Below are 9,595 nucleotides of genomic sequence, written 5' to 3' on the forward strand. Positions count from 1 at the left end.
CTTTTTCACTCTCCACTTTCACTTTCATCAAGAAGCTCTTTAGTTCTTCTTCGCTTTCTGCCATAAGGGTGGTGTCATCTGCATATCTGAGGTTATTGATATTTCTCCTGACAATCTTGATTCCAGTTTGTGCTTCATCCAGCCCAGTTTCTCATGATGTACTCTGCATATAAGTTTAATAAGCAGGGTGACAATATACAGGCTTGATGTACTCCTTTCCCGATTTGGAACCAGTCTGTTGTTCCATGTCCAGTTCTAACTGTTGCTTCCTGACCTGCATACAGATTTTTCAAGAGCAGGTCAGGTGGTCTGGTATTCCCATCTCTTTAAGAATTTTCCACAATTTATTGTTCTTTTACATATATATATACACATAGATTATATATATATATATGATTATTTATATATAATTTCTTTTACATAAACTTGTAAGGATTGTTTTTGTGAGTGGGCAGAAAGTCTTAATGGTCAGATAATGAAAGCCAGCGATGGACCACCCATGGTGCTTTCTCTTTCTCAAGAGCCCCAGACCATGACCTTGACACCCCAGGACATGTGAGCATTTGTCCTTGCATTACACAGACCACTGCTTGGTGCTCTTTGCCCATTTCCCTCAGGCTTGAGGGAGGCCTCCACATGGTCCCTTTTCTATAAAGGCCTTGGACAGAAAAGAGAAGAAAAAAAAATAGGAGCTAATCAGAAGAAATTTTAAGAGAAGTGTGGTTTTCAGAGGAAAAAGCATGCATTAGGCCTAAACTACATAATTAACTTTTTCCTCAGAAATTCAGAACAAGCTCAGAAGGCCCTAATCTAATGTTTTATCTGGTGTTTGACGGCACTAGTTAGAATGAATTCTCTGGATAAGTCACTTCTATTATCTTCTCATTAATGTGTTCAATTTAATTCAATTTAATTTAATTGAAAACAGGCAAGAAGAGAGCTGGACTTGGCTGTCTTTTCCTCTGCCTCCAGTCTCTCCCATCTGCAAACTGTCTCTCTCACACAGCATTTGCAGGCACCTTCCTTCGCCTGTGGAAGCCACCTCTGTCATCCTGTTTCTCAACAGCTCCCCTCCCCTACCTCCTATCTTACTGCCTTTTTCTTCTCTGGGCCTCCCAAGCTCTGGTGAGCTCCCTTTGTCTCACAGCACTGGCAACCCTGGTGGCTTAGATGGTAAAGAATTTGCCAGCAATGCAGAAGCCTCGGGTTTGATCCCTGGGTCGGGAAGATCCCCTGGAGAAGAGAATGAGTACCCACATCTAGTATTCTTGCCTGGAGAATTCCATGGACAGAGGAGCTTGGCAGATTACAGTCCATGGGGTCGCAAAGAGTCAGACACGGCTGAGCGAATAACACTTTCACTTTATAGCACTAACATTCTGCTTTCCTAAAGGCTCATGTCCTTTCTCCTGTGACAGAGAAAAATCCCGTCTTTCATCTGTAGCCCCCCACCTACTCCTTCCCCCACCCACATGCGCTAGAGACACATTTACTAGGGACTAAATATGTGTTTGTGGATGTGAATCGCTGAACTGGGAATCAACAGCAGCATTTTCGAAAGAATCTTAAAAAAGGACTCAAGAAATCCAGATGTACTGAACAAAGCTGGACTGGAAATGAGACATTTCCAAGCATTGCGCATTCACTCAGTCATGTCCGACTCTTTGTGACCCCATGGACTGCAGCCCGCTAGACTTCTCTGTCCATGGAATTTTCCAGGCAAGAATACTGGAGTGGGTTGCCATTTCCTACTCCAGGGGATCTTCCCAACCCAGGGATCAAACCCAAATCTTCTGTGTCTCCTACATTGGCAGGTGGATTCTTTACCACTCAGCCACCTGGGAAGCCCATTTCCAAGGACTGAAAACTCTTTAAACTGCCCAAGGACTTCCCTGGTGGTCCAGTGGTTAAGAATCTGCCTGCCAATACCAGGGACATGGGTTAAATTCCTGGTCCGGGAAGATCCCACATGTCGTGGAGCAACTGAGCCCGTGTGCCACAATTACTGAGCCTGTGCTCTAGAGCCCAAGAACCACAAATCCTGAGCCCTCATGCCCTAAAGCCCATGCTCTACAACAAGAGAAGCCACTGCAATGAGAAGACGGTGCAGCACAACTACAGAGTAGCCTCCACTCACCGCAACTAGAGAAAGCCCACACGCAGCAACTAAGATCCAGCACAGCCCAAAATAAATAATCAAATTATCTTAAAAAATAGTTTCTTTAAAATAAAAATATGAGAACTCGAGCTATGTGATTGAAAGAAAGGCTGGACAAGGGAGAAAAAAATTATATCAGAAGTATTATAGCAAACATGGTAGCTGCTCTATGGAAAATCAAATACTCCTGAGCTCCCCAGGAGCCAAGGCAAAAAGGGAAACATCATGAGTGAACTTTAGCTCATGACTCATTGAAAGAAATATATCCATCTTTCAGGAGAAAGAGAATTTTTCCTCACACAGAATTGTAAGAAGAGTTTATCAAGTGAGGGGGTATGAATCAATATTATGGATAACAGTCAAAGATGATTTGCAGGAAATACAAATATATTCCCCACAGAGGAATTGAAGTAGCCCAAGTCTAATTCAGCTTACTAACCCTAGAATGTCTTGAAATTCATTCAAAGAAAGCTGACATATTGAATAACAGGCAAATACAGCCCTCAGAAAATACATAATTAGCAAGAACAGAATGATGGGGGTAAAAATAAGAGTGGAGTTGAAAGCAAAAGAGGTGATGACTTATTTTCAAATAAAAATCAAAAGTGCAGTAAATGATATCCCTGGAGTGACAAAACTCAGTGAAAACAAATGCAAATAAATTCTGCGTTTCTGTTTCCTTTTTGTGTGTAATTTGAAAAGATCAGTCAAATGTGATTAGCTACAGGAAAAAAAAAAGTTAAACCATTTGACAGATTTGTTCCCAAGTCATGACTAACATATTTTGACCTGTGAATTACGACTGAGATAAAAATGTTACTTGTATTATAAAAACAACTTTGAGCTGATAGGAAGTTTACTGAATCCCACCTAAATCTCCAAGTTTGTAAACAGGAAACAAGGCATATACTATTTGACAAGGATATTCATAAACACCAGGAACTACTCATATAAAAAATTAATAACTGTATGCGCCCCTGTGAATTACAAGCCCTGATCTACTTACTGCAAATTAAAAAAACAATCACTTTTCTCCCTTCACATTCAACTGGTCATTTTTAAGTAAGTATATTGATTTCAACCCCAACAACTCTTTACTTTAGCCTATAGTAACTCACTGGATATTTACTCGCAATCCCTAAAATATGGACAAGTGTATGCAAACTAAAAGCATCCCAGTACTCCTGAGACAGCCAATAAATTTTCTGAAGATTTTTGAGCATGCAGCATTGTGTGAATTTTAATGATTTTTCAGCTCCTCTTAGATCCACACACAAATATAGAAATATGTATTGCCTAATGCAAATGAAATTGAAATGGGTTCAGTGGATGGTAAAGCCATCTCTGTGCTGAGTGCTTTAATACCCGGGGTTCAGAAACCACTCAGAAGGTAACACTCTCTGCATCAGCAAAAGATAAAAGGCAAACTGCTCTTACAAACCGATAAACAGCGTATAACACAAAGCGGGGCGGGAATAAATACTCTTTCACAACACAAAAGGGAATGGAGCCAGGGAGATAAAAATGCAAGAATAAATACAGGTGGTTTAAACTAGTAAGGAGAATCTGAATGAGGGAGAAAAATGACTTGCTGGTTTTCCTTCTTGGAGGGCTTTACAAACCGAGCTTTCTTAGAATAACTCAAGTTTCAAATGTGGCTGCACATTAAGTTCTGCGTTTACCTCTTGTCATGGTCATGGAGAGCTTTGAAGCAGTGTGAGCATTTCTAAAGAAAGGAGCCCCTTGGAAATGCAATTACAGTATTTACCAGTGAAATTGGAAATAAGGAATAGGAAAGAATCAGAGGGAAAGTGAAGATTTGTCACACAAGTGCTGCCATTTCCCTTGACCAAGCCCAAATCTGTTGAAGTGCTTAGCCCTCTGGTCTCATGATAAACTGTGATCCCTCATATTCATCAGGGACTTGATAGCTGGGAGTGGGCAACTCCAAATTAAAATCTCCCCTGTTTTGTTGGCCCGGAGATTCATTTCTGCTGTCACCCACTCCACATACTCCTCCCTTTGTTTGCTGATTATTAATTTTGGACTCATTAGTGATTTAATTTTTCAACTCCAAATGCAATCATTTCTAATGATTCATTCATGGAACGTTTTTCAATTTAAAGTCAGAGAGAGTTCAATCTCTACTGAGTTCTCTGAAATGAAGTGGCCTCTTGATGGTAGAGAGCATATTTTGAAGGGGTTTGAAGTCTTTGTGTGGAATTTAGCTGCCGTGATAAAGCTCAGAGTTGCAGGATGATTGGGGGCTATATATACGCCGACTTAAATAAAATGTACAGGATTCGAGTCAGAAAACTCTTTTTGAGTGAACTATTCATGAAAATGGAAAATTACAGGATTTTTCTCACTCACATGAAATGTTGGGCTCTGGCAAGATGTCACTACAGCTGATCTTGGCAATAAGAGCTAGTGAAAGTAAACGAGGTGGCTGCTTTGGAAAGGAGGGCCTCTGGTTTGAAGGCTGTTTGTTTTGTGTAATGTTTCATACTGATGAAGCCACAAAAGCAGAAAAGTACTTCTTCAGGTTGTTAAAGTAAGGGTCCAAAGAAGCCAGGGAAACCAGCCTCTTTTCAGTTCTTAGATGATTCAGTTCTGTACAGAATGAGTTGCATGAAGGAACTAGATGTATTTTTAACACAATATATCCTATTCCCTTTTATATCTCCCAGAGCATCCATACCAGCACCTGGGCACCAAGTGAGTCTTCAATAATTGTTTGTCAAAATGGGTAAAGAGAACCATCTTTAAAAAAAAAAAAATCAGAGGATAATTGCTTTACAATGTTGTGTGGGTTTCTGCCAACAACAACATATGACAACGTGGATCAGCTATGTGTATACATATATTCCCTCTCCCTTCAACCTCCATCCCATCCACCCCGTATCCTACCCCTCTGTGTCACCAGAGAGTACTGAGCAGAGCTCCCTGTGCTGTACAGCAGGTTTCTACTACTATTTTACATACAGTACTATATATATATATATATATATATTTCAATGCTACTGTCTCAATTCATCCCACCCTCTCTTGCCCCAGCTGTGTCCAAAGTCCATAAAGAGAACCATTCTATTTGCTGCTTGTGACTTACAAAAAGAGCAAAACATATACAATGCTAACTATGCAATGGATGGTTCTAGATCAACCTCTAAAGAGATACCTTTATCCAGAGCACTGAACCCTAATTGAGGTGGTGGCTTCACTTACACTGACTCCTGGCTCCCTGAAATAAAGAGGAAGAAACGTGGATGAACATCACACAACCATTTTGTCCTTAAGGGGCCATCTCTTGACCACCCATGTTTGGCTGAGTAGACCTTCATCTCAGAATGGGCCATTCAGACTCTTCTCTTTCCTGATTTTTGAGATGTGGAATAGAAAGACATGGACATTGACAGTTCCATGGAAGAAAGGCTCACAAATGCCAATTGCAAAACTCATTAGGGACTTCCCTGGTGATCCAGTGGCCAAGACTCCCAGCTCCTGATGCATGGGGCTTAAGTTCGATCTCTGGTCAGGGAACTAGATCCCACATGCCACAACTAAGAGCCCACATGCCATAACAAAGACCAGTGGCAGCCAAATAAATAAATACATAAATATTGAGAACAAGGACAAGTTGTTTGAGCTGTCCTTGGCTCTTTTATCTGTTCTTCTAATCCTGTGGGGTATTTTATATCTTCCAAAGAAGCTGACCATCCTTTTTGGGTGGCTTAAACAATAGACATTTATTGTCTCCCAGTTCTGGAGCCTGGAAGTCGAAGACTGAGGTGTCAGCAGGGTTGGTTTCTTCTGAGGCCTCTCTCCTTGACTTGTAGACGGCTGTCATCTCCCTGTGTCTCCGTGTGGTCTTCCCTCTGTGTGTGTCTGTGCCCTGATCTCCTCTATAGGACACCAATCCCATGGGACCAGGGCCTAACCACAGCCTTATTTTATCTTTGTGACCCCTTTAAAGGCTTTATCTCCAAATACAGTCATATTCTGAGATATTGGAGGTTAGGACTTGGACATGTGGATTCTGCAGAGGGGACACAATTCAGTCCATAACTAATGTCCAGTGTGGATATGCCCGAGAGACAAAGCAACATTGAAAATTCCAATCATTAGCATGGCTGGGAAACTGGTATCCCTTGAGATTGGAGACCTATTCAGCATTTCCAATCCAAGTGTGCCTGCATTTTCTGCATTTTAATCGTGGCAACAGATGAATTACAGCCATGGGCATCGCTTGACGCTAGGTTACCATTTCCTGGGAGTTTAATGAGTGTGACTTCTTTCATATAACTATGAGGTTTGAATGTCAATTGTGACTCAGTCAAATCTTCTTTTGAAATCATCTCTTAATTTTGAATTTTTCTTCCTCCAACTGCTATCAAAAGCAGATCTTTATGACCAACCCCAGGACCCTCCTAATAGCTTCCTGTACCACCCCTGGCCTCCAGTTTGCTCGGTTCTTGTTTACTGTACACACCAAGCTTAGATTTTTCTTCCCAAGAGACATTTTTCATTGTTCTTTCCATTTCTTGTAACCTTCAAAGGTGGCTCTCTCCGATTAATCCTACATTCCTAATGTCATGCTAAGTGCATGCTTAGGACTTTAATTTCTATTACTACCAAAAATACCCCAAAAGCCTCTCTTCTGAATCCCTCTAGATCAAGTTCCTCAACTTTCTTCTCACACATTTCATACACATTTCCAAGCCCAAGTCCTTGCTTATATCACTCCATCTGGAATATCTCAAAAGGTCTAAGCTCTTAGGAGACTTACCATTCTTTAAAAGAAAACTTGTCAGAGAAAGACAAATATCCTAAGATATTGTTTATATGCAAAATCTAAAAAATGGTACAAGTGAACTTTTTTTACAAAACAGAAACAGAGTCACAGATGTAGAAAATAAACTTACGGTTACCAGTGGGGAATGGGGGAAGGGATAAATTAGGAGATTGGGATTAACATATACACATCACTATATATAAAATAGATAACTAATATGAACCTACTGTGAAGAAGGCTGAGTGCTGAAGAATTGATGCTTTTGAACTGTGGTGTTGGAGAAGACTCTTGAGAGTCCCTTGGACTGCAAGGAGACCCAACCAGTCCATTCTGAAGGAGATCAGCCCTGGGATTTCTTTGGAAGGAATGATGCTAAAGCTGAAACTCCAGTACTTCAGCCACCTCGTGCGAAGAGTTGACTCATTGGAAAAGACTCTGATGCTGGGAGGGATTGGGGGCAGGAGGAGAAGAGGACGACAGAGGATGAGATGGCTGGATGGCATCGCTGACTCGATGGACGTGAATCTGAGTGGACTCCGGGAGTTGGTGATGGACAGGGAGGCCTGGCGTGCTGTGATTCATGGGGTCGCAAAGAGTCGGACATGACTGAGCGACTGAACTGAACTGATGAACCTACTGTAGCACAGGCAACTCTATTCAATACTCTGTAATGAGCTATACGGGATAAGAATCCGAAAAACAGAGGATATATATATATATATAACTGGAGAAAGGCATGACAACCCACTCCAGTATTCTTTCCTGGAGAATTCCATGGACAGAGGAGACTGGTGGGCTACAGTCCAAGGGGTCACAAAGAGTTGGACATGACTAAAGCGACTCAGCATGCACACACACATGCATGTGTACATATAACTGATTCACTTTGTTGTATGCCTGAAACACAACGTTGGAAATCAAGTATACTCCAATAAAAATTAAAAAAAAAAAAAGAACACTTGTATTCAAATTACACTTCCTCATGTTTCCCCTGACCATTTTGTCTACAATGATGCCCCACCCACTGACATCCTATCACCTTGTTTTATTTTTCTTTATGATGCTATTATTGGCTGAATTATGTTTCCCTCAAAAATTCCTGCATTGAAGTCTTAACCTCCAGTACCTCCGGATGTAGCTGTGTTTGGGGATATGGACATTAGAGGAGTGATAAAGTCAAAATGAGGTCACTAGGGTGGGCCCTAGTCCAACGTGACTGATGTCCTTGTAAGAGGAAATCAGGACACAGACACAGAGGGAAGAGCCAATGAAGATACAAGTAGAAGATGGCCATTTATAAGCCAAGGGGAGAAGCCGGGAACAAATTCTCCCTTCGTGGCTCTCAGAAGAAATCACCCCTGCAGACACCTTCATCTCAGACTTCCAGCCTCCACAACTGCGAGAAAATGTGTTTCTGTTGTTGCAGTCATCCAGTCTGCAATACTTTAAAATGGTGGCACAGTACTATCTATCGTTCTTAATCTGTTTCCCTCTATTAGGGGCTTTCCAGGTGGTGCTAGTGATAAAGATAAAGAACCCACCTGCCAGTGCAGGAAACGTTAAGAGATGCAGGTTTGATCTCTGGGTCAGGAAGATCCCTTTAAGGAGGGCAAGGCAACCCACTCCAGTATTCTTGCCTGGAGAATCCCATGGACAGAGGAGCCTGGCAGGCTATGGTTCACTGGTTTGCAAAGAGTTGGACACAACTGAAGTGACTTAGCATACCCTCTACTAGAAAGTCAAGTTCAAAAGTGCAGAAACTTAGTTTTGTTCACTGCTGTATCTTCATTTTCTAGACCTTAGTGCCTGGTGGATTGTAGGTGTTCAAAGAAATGAAGTTTGGAGCCCTTTCCATATGTCCAGCTCCAGCCATCTCTGCCTAATTCTGGGGAAGTCCATTGGCCAGCAGATACCAACTACCCCTCCTCAAAACATAGCTTTTGTTGGTAATAAAGGTAGTACTTTGGTCTCTGTTTGCTTTATACTATTTCTTAATTGGTCTTAAAGCTGGGCAGGGAGGACAGGGTGCTAGGTTTCAGTACCCTTGCTTCCTAACATTCTGTAGCATCTTATAAACACAGGTACTTCGTGAACTTTTATCCCTATGTCCCCTTTACATGGTTCCGGACAACTTCCATGTGTATATTTTTATTTCTGGCTAAATTACCAGCTTCAAGAAGGCAGGGATTGTTCTCAGCATCTGCATGTGCCCTCTTATTACAGGAGCAGCTCAGTAAACCACTAATGACTGAATGACTAATGCACACACGGTGTGGAACCCTGGGAGAGTTATTAGTCCAGTCCCAATGACTCTCCTTCTCAGAAGGTTTTCTCACTTCTCACCTCTCATCTCTCCTCCACAATCAATGTACACGGCGTAGAGACGGACAGAAGTGAGTGTGTACCATGAGTCTCTGTCGTGGCCACAGACACTGGACCAGAGATGGATGCTGTCCCACCAGGGTAACTTCTTGGATTGAGACAGAGAGACTCATGCTGGCCTCTCACAGCTGCCAGACTTATTTTTGCCCATTTAGGTGACAGAAAGAGGGCAACTGAGGCCCACCTTGTGACACAGAAGGAAAGGTAGTCCACAGAGAAACTGAAGGTGCAGGCAGCCAGGCAGAGAGGCAGGGAGACTGGGA

The sequence above is a fragment of the Bison bison genome, unplaced genomic scaffold (assembly GCF_000754665.1).
Source record: "Bison bison bison isolate TAMUID 2011002044 unplaced genomic scaffold, Bison_UMD1.0 scf7180017864461, whole genome shotgun sequence".
Taxonomy (NCBI): Eukaryota; Metazoa; Chordata; class Mammalia; order Artiodactyla; family Bovidae; genus Bison; species Bison bison.